This window comes from Artemia franciscana, chromosome 20 (assembly GCF_032884065.1).
Source record: "Artemia franciscana chromosome 20, ASM3288406v1, whole genome shotgun sequence".
In the NCBI taxonomy this organism is placed as follows: Eukaryota; Metazoa; Arthropoda; class Branchiopoda; order Anostraca; family Artemiidae; genus Artemia; species Artemia franciscana.
In genome coordinates, this window is record NC_088882.1 from 25,648,670 (window position 1) to 25,664,601 (window position 15,932).

The window sequence follows — 15,932 nt, forward strand, 5'->3', positions numbered from 1 at the left end:
TTAATAGAAACATTTAGTGTAAACCTAGATGTACTAAGTTTATTAATTTAAGAATTGATAATATTAGGTGAGAAAGTATGTAATTACATAATAGCCAATCGATGACCGATAGACCATTTTGTAAATAAGGGGAGTGCACTTCGAAACCCCGAACAGTGTGGTTTTTATACCCAACTTTTCTAGAGTCTCCTTCAGGCAAACATAGTAGATGGTTTGGGAGGGCAAGGGTTGAAATCCATCTTCAACCTTCGTTAAATCCTGAGAATTAATTCAGTCTAAATGCGTAATGACCTTGCTGGGGGATAATGCCACCACTCTTATTGCAGAAGGTATGTTTGTATGTGACATGAAAGACTACATTCACAGCTCCACTGGCAAAAAATGGAGAGCTAGGGGAGGGGACCGCGACCTTCACCATGAAATTTCTCAGGGGAAGAGGAGGGCACATACTACCAAGAGTTTTGTTTTTGTTATTCCTTAATGTCTTTTTGTTTCCCAGGGGGCTCTGCTAACTTCCCTACCGGGGTCTAGGGAGTCATCACTAAAAAAAACAATAAAGCTCCCCTCATGATTTGGATATGATAGTTTTTTTTGAATAGTAGTACTTTATTTCAAAGATCAAATATGCTAAACGAGCTTTTTCTCGAAGTATTTTTGTATAACTTCGATACTGTTGTGTAACTTTTTTGTGAACTTAACTTTGATATTCAAATTCAGTCTTCAGGGATGGCTGTTCTTTTTGTATGGTTTGTACGGTTTGTTGTTGTTTATGTGGCTTGTTGCTCTGGTTGTAAAAGAGCCTCTCGGCTATATTCTATTATTAGTTTGTATTTGATAATTTTGAAATTTTTGATAGACATTTACAAATTCTAGGCTAGCTGCTACTTACATCTTTTTCTAGGCTTAGTTTCTCGAGCTCGTCTTCCCGTAGGTCTAGTCAAACATTTACATGAATTTGTGAACAATAAATAAATGACTGGGAATTTTGATTGGGTAGCCTTGGAAATGTCATTGAAATCAAATAAAACTTAAATAAAAGTAATTAAATGAAAGTAAAGAGTGAAACTGAAATACAAAACGAACAGAAATTGTAAAACGTGTGAGAAGGGTTGTTCCAATGAAAAATTTCGATCTTCTGGTCCTTTAAAACTCCAAAAAATCGATTCAATGCAGTTTAGGCGAAATCCAAACTCCAGAATAGTTCTTAAAATATTTACCTTTCCCTTTGGACATAGGAATACTTGACTTTAATTTTGGATCTACTACAGAAAAAAGCCCCCAAAACTAATTAAACCCTCTAACAAACATTGTTCATCAGTGTTTCTACTTCTACCGATTCGCGGGAATTCATCTCCCGACAAAAAAAAAGAAAAGAAAAAAGGAATATACCGAAACTACCAAAAATTTACAGAAAGCCCTTAATTTAATGCTCTGAAATACTTCGAAGTCGTTCTTTATTGTTTATGTAGGTACTTTATTTGCAAATCGCATGAAGTCCACTGAAATCATCTTATATAGCAAATAACCGTCATACTTATAATGTTACCGAACCTGGAGAGCCTTCTAGCGTTTTACTACAAACCATTCCTAGTTTATTTTACCTGCCGCTCATGTTTCTTTGAGGAAAGAGATATTCTAGGCTCAATTACTGCAAAAAATCGTAAGTAAATTTTATGTTTAAAAAAGCAGATTTATATTTTTCTCTAAACATCACGTCACATGTTCTTGTTTACATTGTTAAATTTTAGTTGATGGCTTTTTGCCATCTGGGAAAGTAGCAAAAAGCCAGGCATATTTTTAGAATTAGAATTTCATCCTGAATCTAAAGCCTATAACGTTCCATTTTGTCGGAAACGGACTCCCCTTCTCCTCCCCATGATAAGAACGATTTGTAGGGGGGGGGGTGACCAAGGGAAGCCCAGGGTGTTGAGGCTAGGGGGTGGGTACTGTTAATTCAGTTTTTTGCTTATATTTGAGTCAGAAGGAGGGCACTGTAATTAATTTTGCCCTTGGAACATCTCTGCCCATAATGTGTAAATATATACCCTGAATTGTACAGGCCTAGACCTATATGGAATGAATTATCTGTTATATTTACAAACTGTTAAATCAGTTTGAAGAAAAGAATGACTTATAGAGAATTTAGGGTCAATGATCCTATTACCTGAACAATTGTTTAGGGTCATGAAACTATTGTTAATAGATGCATTTTGACTTTTGGAACATCTTTTCTCTCTTGCAAAACTACTGCAAACTCATCGTTATAGAGTTATTCCAGCCCAAATATCTTGTGTTTACACATATAGAATTGCAATCATTTCTGTTTTCATTAATCAGATATTTGAAATCTAAACTGTAATAGTTAAGAAATAAATTTGGGCTATATATTTGCACATCAGGGGTGTGGGGGTAAAGCATAGCATATATTACATATGTAAACTAACCATTGCTGTATTTAATATATGCTATGCTTTACCCCCCCCCCCTAATGTGCAAATATATTATAACTCCATAATGGTGAGTTTGCAGTAATTTTGCAAGAGAGAAAAGATCTTCAAAAAGTCAAAATGCATCTATTATCAATAGTTTCATGACCCTAAACAATTGTTCAGGTAATAGGAACATTACAAAAATAGTGAAAATATACAACTCAGTGTATATATTTGCTCATTAAACTAGGGAGAAGGGGTTAAAGTTCATTTCTGACAAAAATAAATTTATACTTGGATTTGTGATGAAATTGTGATTCTAAAAGTCTATTTATTTCTTAGTTATCTCAGTAGTAAGCTAACTCAAGAATTTACCCGGAATTCTTTCTTTGGGAAAACTAAAGGTTCTATGACTATCTTAGTTCTATGACTATCTACCTTAGTTCTTGTGCCATAGGAATGATGCATGGAGGAATAATAGATAGATTTATCTATTAACAAATAAACTAACATCATTTTTATACAATCCTAATAAGGGTTATAATATCAGATTTGCTTCTCACTCAATTGGACATCTCTCTTGGCTTCTTCAACAATTGACCATGGCTTGATGCCCACAACTATTTCATTTTAACAATCTTTGCATTATAAAAGTGAAACAATGCCAAATAGATTTTATGCTCAAATGAGGCACAAGGAAAGTTTTTTGAGCCTCACAACTTTGCTGAATTTCAATATATAAGGCTTTAAAGATCTTTATATCTAGACCTATTTCTTACATTTTTGAAAAAAAATGTAGAATTTAAACCCCTAACATGGCTTTAAATTCTATTGAAATTGCAAATAGTGTATTTTCAAAAACTATAATCAATGAAGAAGAGATTGCTTGACAAGCTCTTTCCAAGGTATACTTTTGGCCCCAGTTTTGCTGCTAAAATTGTTATGTGGCTAACTGAAATACTTACCAAGATGGCAAAAGAACCTGACCTAACAACTTTACCATTTATTGACATTCCTATTACTTTTGCTGGCCTGTTATCTAAATATTTTCTACTCTACCAAAAACATCCCCTCTCAGCACCATAGAAGTTCCAGAATATTTATCCAGTGATAATGTTTTCCATTAAGGCCTCCCCAGAAAAAAACTATATATATATATCTTAATATTTATTGGATTCATTATTCTATGCTCAGTTTGCATGTTTTTTACATTGCACCCCTAATAAAAAATCAACAAAAAACTGAAATCCTTACTTTATAATATGCTTGAATTTCCTATTTTCATAGTATTTTTATTCTGTATTATCCCTTTGCAATCACAATCAAAAATGTTTCAAATCACAATTTCGAAATTATTTTAAAAATGACTGTTTATGAAGAAACATACTGTCAATTTTAATAATTCACCATGTCAGTTTGTTGGTAATGGTAACAAATGTTGACAACCTCATGCTGCAGTTCATATCTATTTTTTATAGGCTATAAATCAATGTCAATTTATGATGTAGTTACACAGCTGTTTCTAGGGTTGGTGGTGCCCAGGGCAAAATTAATCACACCACCTTCCTCCCATCTCAAATATAAGAAGAAAAGCCAAATCAACTTGAACAATGGGTTCTTAGGGGTGTTGAAAGGGAAACAAAATGTTTCGTGCTTGATTGTTCTTTTTGTGCTTGATTGTTCATCTGAAATGCTGCTTGAAATAGTCCTTGAATAAACCTGTTGAAGGACAACAGTTATGTCAGATTGTAGAGTGTCCAATACACTAAATATCATTGGTTATATCTACTGCACAGTTGACCATTCAGGGAATTTTGTTGGACTGTCCTCTAGTGCTCATTGCTAGAACATTGAGCTTACATGGAGAAACATACATTTAGACATCCCTAAATATAGGAGAGCATAGCAAGATATTTGGTAGAATTTTATTGAAAAAACTTGCTGTCTCATTACAGCATTTACACCATTTTTTACTAGATGTAGGTACAGTATTTAAACCAAAAATTAACAGAGCAACTGATAACATACCAGGCACCAGTTAAGTATCAAATTAAGGAAATGTTTTTTTTTATGTTTAATTAAAATCAATATGTTGATGCTGAAATGTTTTGCTGTATTCAGGATTTCCATTCATACTTAAACAAAAATTTGGTTTTTAGAATAATTTCATTATTGTTTACTAGTTTATAGAATCGATCAATTAATTAAACAATCCAATAAATAATTGGGTTTATTTTTAATTCAATAAACACATGAAAGCCATTCTTACACGTATCATCATGGTGTATTGACATGACTATTCAGTATAGGCCTATTTATTGCTTCACAGGTGGTCATTTTTGGAATTTCTGAACATTGAGATTCGAAACTAAATTATAATATTTATATGATCAAACAAAATAAAAGAATATTCAGTCATCCATAAAAAAACCTATTAAGCTCATCAAAAACTGAGATTGAATCTCAGTCTCTGATCTTAAACATAAAGTTACCAATAAGTGATCAGTTTCTAGTGTTTGCTTTGAATTTTGTGCTCTAGTATAAAAAAAAACAAAAAACATGGAGAACTTATAATTTCAAAACTGACCTAGTTCAGCACCTAAATAGTGAGGCCCAGCAAATTTTTGATGAAGGGAAGGATAGGCAACACTGGCTGTTGAATATTGGTTGCCTATGGCATCCCCTTACAACCCACTGATCAGGCCTTTGTCCAATCACTTTTAAACCAATGCATAATCCTCAGGAAGCTCAAATCTCTAACGTAAAAGACTGCATGCTTCTGAAAATTTACAGTTCACTGGATTTTGCCTGCCTCCTGTTGTTTTTTCTGTTCCAAATATAGACATCAAAATAGCCATTATCATCTGTTCTTGCAAGGTTTGGGAAGATATCCAATTTTGTGGTAATATGTCAAAGGGTGAATACACAGACAAAAAGCCCTAATTGAAGAGCTATTATAAGGAATGGATTCTGGTGAGTCTGACAATATTATCTTCCAGAAACGCAGCTATTTTTTATGATTGGGAAGCTCCAACGTCTGCCCCTAATGCTTCCACAATGGAGATCTGGCGTTTGCTCCTCACCTCTTGTAAATAGCCTAGTTTCTTCTTCCTTTTCAGATATTTCCTATATGTCAACTAATTAACTTTATTCATCATGTAATAATTCCAGCTCTAGTGACTCCAGTTTCTGAGCCTTCTTGCCACCTAAATTTCCCCATCAAGCTTATCACCAACTTGTAGATGGCATGAGGTGCTCATCTCATGAAAATATTGCTTGTGCATTATTCCCACCAACATTGATTGTCTTTCTGACTAGCTTTTTCAATCCCAAGGTACTATTCAAAGAAAAATCTGTAGACATTGGCGGAGCAGTCAAGATACTGCCAAAAAACACCACATTCCCTATTACTGAAGACTCACTGAAGGTTTCTGATTTTCAGCTTTTTAATGACCTGGAATAGATAAACTGCAGAACAGAAGTTAGAATATTTGCTTGAGAAGATATCCAGGTCTATATCATCAGTCTTCTTATTCTCAATGTACCTTGGATTGAACCTGCATTGCTTGACATTGTGTTTCCATACAAAGATGTCTGCACTTGGCATGTTTAAAGAAGTCCTTGTCAACCTTGCCTTGAAGAATGCAAATTGGCTCTCTAAGATATTATTGATATAGTGAGCATCTTAATGTTGCTAAATAGTCATTACCTTAGACCCTCCTGTGCCTCCAGAGGTGCTTAGGGCATCCAAGAAGACTCGCCAGTCATCTCTCATTGCTGCAGCTGCTGAGACACCTTCCCATTTAGATTAGATTGAGGCATTGAGATTTGTTTGGTCAGCCTGGTAGCTGTATTGTAGAGTATTTTTCCTATGTTTGATCACCTTCGTTTGTTTGATCCATTTCCTATGTTTGATCACCTTGGTTACCAGTGGCTGAAATGTCTTCTGTCATACAGTTGCATTCATTACATTTTGGGACCAGTGGATATTTAGTATGCACCTTAAACACATGTTCTCAAACGCAAGGAGTTTCTTTTCAAGCTGTTCATCTATATATAAAGTTTTAGAACAATAGCAAAGTGTTGAGAAGACATCTTTGTTAAACATCCTCAGCTTGAGTAGGAGAGAGTACTTCTGGCTGTGCCAAATTTGAAACAGTTTCCTGAAAGATGTCTTTTCCTTGCCGATTCTTAGCTTGACATCTCGCTGACGCAATCCCGAACTGCGGATGGTACTTCCTTAGTACTTGAACTCAGTGACTTCTGTTTCTATTGTCTGGTTATTGCACTGAAGATCGAGTGAAGATCCGGTGTTTGCCGTGCTTTTTGTTTTGTTGACATTTGTCTTAAGGCCAAAAGATTCAACATCATCTTTGCCTTGGCTAAGGTAATTTGCAGGACTAGGAGGCTGACATTGTCAGCAAAATCAACATCTTCAAGTCTCTTCCTATCCAACTGGATTCCATGTCAGTTGCAGGAATGGAGAATATAATCAATGCTGGTTCATTATATCATACTGGCTTAACAATCATTAATGTCTTGAACTTCCCTGCATCAACCTGATTTCATAACTACCTTAGAAGATCTTTGACTATGCCAACAGAACCTGAAGCCTTATTATTTTTCTATTCTTTTTGTACCAGCTTGATTTCTTTCTCCCTAAATAAATCTTCCATTGCCTCCAAATTATTTTTATAGTTTCCTTTGCATTAAACATAGTATGATAATGAAAGTTCTACATATAGTGCTGTTTGGTGATATTCTCTATTCTTTCCTAAATTTCCCTTTGTTCTTGTAAGACCTACTAGTCAGAATTTATATATATATATATATATATATATATATATATATATATATATATATATATATATATATATATATATATATATATATATACATATATATATATATATATATATATACACCAATGCAACAGCACAAACACAAAAAAAAAAGAAAAAAAAAAAAAAAAGAGAGAGACAGAAAGAGAAAAGGAAGACTGTTTATATGATATATATATATGATATATATATACAGGAAGACTGTTCATATATATATGTATATATATATATATATATATATATATATATATATATATATATATATATATATATATATATATATATATATATATATTTGCAACCATTCTTGCTTTTGTTAAGCTCAAGGCCTTATCGGCAACATTCGTTGCTGCTTTTCAAACTCCCTCTCCCTAAGTACCTTCTGAAACTTAGTCAATATTTTTCTAAAGTAATTGGATTTATCTTACGAACCACAAATGCCTTACAATAACAGCAGTATATTAGTTCATATAGTACCGTCAATAGATGGGGAAGAGGGCTGCTAGAGAAGGCATTTGGTCCTTTTAGGTTTTGAAAAATACCTTTGTTTTGGTGTTCTATTGAAAATACCTTTCTGGTTAAAATCAATTTTGTTAAAATTGATAGTCAGAATAACATATAACAAATTCTCCTGGTTTGACACAACCCACCAGAGGGCAAGGGTTGTAAGTTATGCCCTGGGGGCATATAGGCTTTATGAAACGGGTGGTCATATAAATATCCTCAGTCAAGGCTGAGGATATTGAACTAATAATACTGCTCTTACTACAGTTCCTGTGACTACCACTATTGCTCTGATTCTAGCAAAATTAAGGCTACGGGTAATAATGTGAAAATTTGACGGAATATTGAGGGGTATTTGAACCAAATCAAAACTCTATATGCATGCAGATTGTCAAAAGGGTGTATCTCAAGAATGGATTTGAGTATCAAGTTTCAGAGAATTTCAGAGCTTTCAGAGAATGTTCAAGGCAGAAAAGACAATATGTGCAGGCCGCTACTACCACCACTACCATTTGTATTTTTACTAATACTACTACTACTAAACTACTCCATGTACCACTTCAATTGCAACATCGTGTAGGGTTAAGAGCACGAAGTTGAAGAGGCTCGTCAAAAGTTTTTTATGAGCATCACCAAATTTTTTGGAACAACTTACTGTATTAAGGTGAAATTTTTGAGGTATTATGAGGGGGGAGTTCAACCGACCAAATTGCACAATCTACATGCTACTACTGTTATTAATCTTGTTGCTAGTACCATTACTACTACTAATACAATGCTAAGACTGCTACTACTTCCCCTGCAACCACCACAGCTACTGTGATACTAGTACTATTTAGGCTAAGTCTATGAAGGTGAAAATTTTAGAGACTATTGAGAGCGAATTTGAACTAATTCAAAACACACAATGTGCATTTAGGTTGTCAAAAGAGCGTATATCAAGAATTGATTTGGGTATTAAGTTGGAACTTTCAGAGAAAGCTTAACGGGGAATATCAATTGACCACAAGGAAATATATTCATGCTTTTACTAGCACTACTACCACTAGTACATTTACTCATTTTTCATCTACGATTACTCTAATTACTACTTCTAATGTAGCTGCTTGTTAGGCTAAGAGCCTTAAGATGAAAACCACAAGACGTATATGAATATACAGTTGTCAAAAGGACACATTGGCAATTTCATAGCAATGGCTAATTTTATTAAGTTGAAAATTCCAGGACTCGATCGGAGGGATGTTCAGCTGACCAAAAGGCAATACTTTAATACTTCTGCTGCAACTAGAACTGTTGCTATTACTACTAGTACTACTTATACTTACACTTCTACTGTGACTACTATCTCAACTATGCCTAAGGGTATGAATTTTTAGGTGGAAGTTTTAAGTGGGAAGGTGAATTTTTAGGTTGGGAGGTGACCTGAATCACAATGCACCATCTATATGCGGGTTATCAAAAGGGCATATGAACAATATCCCAGGAAAAATTTTGTGTGTTAAGTTGAAACTTACAGTGCTTGTTGCAGGGGTGTTTAACTAACCAAAGAGAACAGTTTGTATCGTAATAATATTGCTTCCACTCATACTACTACCACTACTGCTATTATTATTAGTACTGCTACTACTACTAAAGTTGATGCTATTACTATTAATTCTACTGCTACTGCTATTACTACTGGTGCTACTGCTACTAAAGCTAACGGTATAAAGGCGAAAATGTTGGGCAATATTGAAACTATATTGAACTAAACCGAAACAGACTATGCCCACATGGTTGTCAAAAGGACGTATCAGCAATGCTTCAGGAATGGTTGATGGTTTGAAGCTTAATCAATGAAGTTGAAGCTTTTATAGAGAATTTAGATGGATGTTGAACAAAATTTATCGAAAAGACTATATGTATGCAGGTTTTCACAATGGCATATAAGCAGTATCAATCGAATAATCTTCGGCAGTATTCAATTGAATAATCTAATCTTCCGCAATATCAAATCGAATGATCTTTCAATCGTAAAACTACCACATATCATCACAATAAATAAATGAAACCCAAAACGAACAGAAAATACAGTAAGTAACTTAGTCAAACTCAAAAGGAACAGAATTTAACATGAGTAGGGCTGACAACCCACATGCTTTTCCGAGACCAGAAACATAAGTTGCACTTTATTGCAACAGGAATGTTGCAATAAAAATGGGTTTATTTTACTTTTCTTTGAGAAAAATTATTTGTGGAAAGTTTTTTAAATTGGTTTCATAAATAGTCTCCTCACAAGCAGGCTACCACATCATCGTCGAGATGGCTCATTTAAAAGCTAATGCTCTTACCCAGATATTTTAGTTTTATAGATTCTATCATCTGTAAGAGCGCTATAGCAACAAAACTGGAACTATTTGTGCCATTCATGCGTTTTTTATACTTTTATACGATTGGGACCATTTTTTGTCTGTGTTTGTGGGGGGGGGGTCAAACTGGGCCCCTTGTTCCTTTTTGGATACTGTCCTGTGCGAATCAAACATTCTTTGCTGCTTTGTGGCCGAAAAATTACAATAATGATTTCAGTACAAACAAATTTCAGTAAATTCAATTAGCTATACATCTAAAATTCTCTGAATGTCCTTCAGTTTTCAAAAAAATATTTATAATTTCATATCGGACAATATTTCATATGAACTTTTATCTGCAACTTCCATAAAATACTAATTTATATCTCCTCAAGCATGATGCCAATCAGACTGTTAAAATTCCAAAGAACCCCCTGGCAAAGAAAACTTATCTGCAAGCAAATTTCCGGAACATTTTCTATTTTTGGTAGAGTTCAGGGGGATTCAGAATCATTATCAGAGCCTTATTTTGGCTTTAAATTGGGTTTCTGAAGTTTTCTTTAACCCAGCTCGAATCACTTTTGATGAATTATTAGTCTTTCAACTAGAATCACGGAAATTTCCTGTTTTTGTTGAGTTAGGGAGGATCTAGAAAAATTATAATTTAAGATCTCATTTCAGTTCTGTCGTTTTCATTAATCTAGCTCTAAGCACTTTATAAAAACTTCATAAAACTGTCATAGAGATAGGCTGATTCAAGAATGTACAGCAGTAAAAATTCTTAAATACATCCTTATATAGATGTACCTTGATTCAAGAAAGTACAGCAGCAGAAATATGTCAATAAATCCCCGAGTCAATTTTATTAACCCTTTTTCAGCCGCAATAAAGCTGTATAATAATAAGCGTAAGTTTTTAATTTTCAATCTATGATAATTTTTTTATTTTCATGAAATATAAAAAAATAGATATTGTTTAATAATGGTCATTTTTCTTCGTGAACCACCTAAACATTTTGATTGACCACCAGTGGTCCATGTACTACAGGCTGGTGATCGTTGGCCTGGTTGACATCTGATTGCCGGTTTATACCCTTAAGCAGATTTTTCATTGGAACCCAAGCATGAGTTTCAAATTGTCGGAATGTGACAAATCGGATTTTGTTATAGCCTTTTTCTCCATAGGATGAACAGATATGTGCAATTTTTACGAAAGTTGATTTTAATTAAAAACGGGCAAAGATTAATTTAAAAAATAATAATAGAAGAAAAGTTTTTCTGTGGGAAGTAACCCCTTTTTTGGGTCAATATATACAAGCGCAACCCTATCCTGGTATACTAAAGCCAATTAGGGTCACTGACCCCTTTTATTGGGTCAATAGATACAAGCACAACCCTATCCAGGTATACTAGAGCCAATTGAAGTTACTAACCCCTTGTATATGGCATAATAGATCCGAGCAGTGCGCCCGGTCATCTGGACAGAGAATGAGAGTATCGCACAAGTGATTTTGACCTTGAGTATAGAAGTTGGAAAATGGACCATTATAATATCGTTAGTTGAACAGAGATTGAACTGTGAACAGATATGTCTAGTAAAAGAACTTGGTACGGATTCTGATATACCGTTGGAACAGGTTAGTAATCTAAGTATAATTTTTGTCGTATGCTTAGTGGAGAGGGCCGTTACTCCTACAGTTTTGTTCTATCAAAACACATTTACAATCCCTTTAGCTACTAAATCGTTAGGGACTGTGTGATGTATATCAACTTTCATTTAAAAACTCCCCTTCCTACTAGTTACTCATGAACTTTTGAATTTAATCCATGGATTATTTTTGAACTTGGACCTTCACGTGACTAGTACGTAATAGAATATACGCTATGAATATAATGGGCTCCTCCCGTAATAATAATAATAATAATTTATTTATAACCCACAAAGTACATTAAACTGTGGAGTAAACACATAAAAAAAGAAAAAACAAGACAAAAAACATAACAACATAAATAACATAGCAGCATAACAACATACAACATAAATAAATTACCTCCATTCAAAAAATGGCCAAAGAGGGTCAAAAACACCGATCATTTGCCGAGTTTTAAGACATATATCTTTAGATAAATGTTTCAGTCGCGAGGGTGCATCAACGATGTCAAATTTAGAGACGACTGTATGATCCCGATACCACCGAGGCAGACGCAGCAAATACTTGCAATACTTAAAATATCCTGAGCGTATTTTCTTTGTATCCTTCTTGCGAAGGAGGAAAGCAAAACCAGAAAGATAAAAAACAGCAGGGGCACAAAAACTACAATAAAGACGGCATAGTCCATTTCGGTTATACCGACCGCGATTTGGTGAAATTTTCGCGTATCCAACCCGCATACTTTTCAGCACGCTGGACGTAATAGCGGAGCAAGTAGACGAAAGTGACGTGGAAAAAGAGAGACCCAACCATTTAATACTTGCTGAACATGGTATAGTTGAAGAACCCAAGCAAAGAGGTGATGCTGGTGGAGGACTCCCAAAACACAAAAACTCACATTTGGAGGCATTAACTGAAAGGCCTACTGTGGATAGTGCGGCTGAAAGTCGGTAGAAGTTGGTAATTAGACTATTTTTTGTCCGGCTAAGAAGCAGAACATCATCAGCATATGCAACGTGACTAATGCCTAAATTATCATTGTAAAGAATTGACGGTTGAAGACGTTGGAGACACGAAGCTAAAACACATTTAAAAATGGTCGGGGATAACACGGCACCTTACCTAACGCCTTTTTTAACAGGAATATACTCCCCTACCGTACCATTCCACTTCACCCTAACTGAAGAATTAGCATACCAATACTTAAGCACGGAAACAATAGAAAGGTTAACACCCGAGGCTGCTAGAGAAAACAAAGCATTTGAATGAATTACATTATCAAAAGCACTAGATATGTCAACAGTCAAACAATACAGGTGACTTTTTTGAGCAACAGCTTGTTTTATTAGTCGACCCACAATATGGTGAGCTTGAAAACAGCCCATACCTTTTCTAAAACCAAGCTGGAAGGGTGTAAAATTGCACTTGGAGTTAATGGCCGGTAGCAGTACATATTCAAATAGCTTACTAACAAAACAAGACACAGTGATAGGACGATAATTAGAGCAAGCACTGGGGTCCTTACCCCTCTTGACTATGGGAGATATACAACCGGACAAAAAACTATCTGGCACAACGGACTGTGCCAAACACATCTGAAACAATAATTGCAAATGCTTCAGCAGTTCAGGACAATCATAAGCAAAAAACTTGAAGCAAATACCATCACTATCGAGAGACTCAGACTTATTCACTTGCATAAGAGCTCGGAGTATAACACCAGATTCCACCGACAACACTTGAGATTGGTTGATACGAATTGGGAGGATTGAGTTGACAAGCTTTGTAAAATGATTTTGGAGATTAATATTAAACGAAAGCAAAATATTTTTATAATGAGAAACGAAGTCACATAGCCGAAGAGACGAATTAATTGGAGGTGAACACTTAACACTGTTTATAACACGATCCCAGGATTTCTTATCACAAGGACCATCCCAGGCATTCAGTCTCGCTCTACGCAGGGAATATTTGTACTCTCGTTTGGTTTTCTGTTTTATTTGATGTACTGAACCAGAAGAAGGACGATTACAGGCTATCCACATGCGGAGCCAGAACTTAGCTTTTTATTTAGCTATTTTCACTTTAGGATCAACTTTCCAAAAGGGATTGCGAGTACCCGTTCGCACGCACTCGGAGGGTACAGCTGTTTTAGCGGCAGACTTTAGACAGAACACTATTTGCTGATAATACGAGTTGATATCTATCCGAGTTGAAGTTGTAGATACAGATGTTTGCAATAAGTGGAAAGGCACTTTAATAGATGATAATAATTGGGACAATGTCAATACATAAAGTGGAACATTGGTATTTTCCCAATTTAACTTTGAGAACCACTTGGGAGAGTTACGTTGCACAGAGGTCACCATGGAGCAAGATAGTTGGCACGTGATTGGTAAATGATCGTCGTCGATTTTAGAGTCTTCCACATGAACTATTGATGAAAGTAGAGTTGAATCTGACACAATTACATGATCAAGGTTGGAAGTAAGACCACCACGATTATGAATATAAGTAAATAGAATATCTTTATCAGCAAGATGGAATCCTCCAGGTAGTGAATCGAGAAAGATTTCAGATCGGTCGGAATTAGATAATAAGTCAGTGTTCATGTCGCTGGCGAGAACCCATTTGGTATTTTGTTTTGAAAGGTCGCTAAGTAGTGTTCGTAGGCGATTACATGCTTGTGAAAAACTAGACAATGACTGCACAGTCTTTTTATTACAGGGGAAATAAATGTTTATAAATGCGGTATCACCACATTTTATCGCTAAGATGTTAGCGTCGCTTTGCAATAATATCGGCTGAGTCTTGTGTCTGAAATAGATGGCCAGACCTCCTGATGGTCTTCCACGGGGTTTTTGGGCGGCTCTCAAGAAGGTATAATGGGTCCGAGAACGCTTTAGGCTATCAACATTCACTTTAGAGAGAAGGTGCTCCTGTAGAAACACAATATCATTTTCAAGTAGCTCACTTATCAGTAGATCCTTGTCTTTTGTACCATTAATATTAAGGGAAACAAAGCTAAACGGAGTTTGAGCATTCATTTATTAGCGTTGTTGAGAGCCGATCGGAGAACTTTGCATTTCAGGCTAAAACTTACGTGTTCCATAGTGCAATTTGCACATTTTGGTGAGGCTTGGCAAGGGTTTTCCTTGGAATTCACATGGGGGCCAGAACATCTGGAACACTTGGGATGTGCTGGTGAGCTGGGACAAGCTCCAATCAGGTGATCAGTACTTTGACAGCGAAAGCATCGACGCGGAATGGATTGAAAGGGCTTAGCGCGAAAAATTTCATACCCAATACGGATTCCCGACTCCAGAACCGCGTTCAGAGCGGTTTTGTCGACGAACTCGAGGCGAAAAGTACGAGAGTCGTCGATTTGACTAGCACTAATAAGTCCTTCCACTGAGGCCTCCAAATCAGCTCTTGAATAATTATGGGGTATATCCCGGACCACAGCTAAAGGCTTTTTATCAATCACTCTGGCTCCAACGTTAGGGATGGAGCTAGTAACAGCTTCAGCAAGCTAGTTGGCTGAGCGCTTATCGCGTACCATCACAACCCAGCTTTTGCTATGTGGCTTAGATTTTAGACTTTAATACGAAACCTTTGTTTGAACATTCAAGAAATGGATACATGCGTTATCATAATCAACATGACAGGGCCCTATACCCCTCTAGAAGGGGGTGTCAACTTATTAAGGGGAGTAGGGGCTCAATTTTTTTTGAACTGAGATATTTTTCAATTTTTTCATGTATTAAGATAGAATTACATATACTTGTAATAAAATAAATTCACTTTTGATATTTTCGAAATAGGGAATGAAAATAGTATAAATATGCTAATCCTGAAATTTTCATTTAGAAAATCAGTATTTATAGTTACATTTTTTTGGACTCAGTTTTTTTGGAAGTCGGAAATAATTTCAACTTTTTTTTGATTTCTTAAAATGACATTGCCTATACTTATAAAAAATTCACTTGTGGTATTTTCAAAATAATAAAGAAAATGATGTACATATGCTAGTCGTGATTTTCTTTTAAAAATATACTGTTTCTTGAAATAAGACGGAAATCAGCAGATGTGTTATTCAAAATACTGAATATTTTCTTTAAAATGTTTTGATGCTTGAATTCAGGAAATATGCAATGGTGCTTGAAATAAGATAAAAATA

At 35.2% G+C, this 15,932-nt stretch overlaps 1 protein-coding gene across 4 annotated transcripts in view; it reads left to right on the plus strand.

The window, feature by feature from the left end:
- The first annotated feature begins 1,530 nt into the window (after positions 1-1,530).
- Positions 1,531-15,932, plus strand: part of LOC136039958 (activating transcription factor 7-interacting protein 1-like) — a 114,196-nt gene continuing 99,794 nt past the window's right edge. Inside the window, exon 1 of one of the 4 annotated variants that reach the window (XM_065723981.1) lies at positions 1,531-1,660. The gene's annotated coding sequence lies outside the window, so the exon portion shown is untranslated. Of the gene's footprint in view, positions 1,661-2,814; positions 2,834-15,932 lie in introns of those variants that run through there. The other 3 variants (XM_065723972.1, XM_065723978.1, XM_065723976.1) reach the window with 3 other exon arrangements.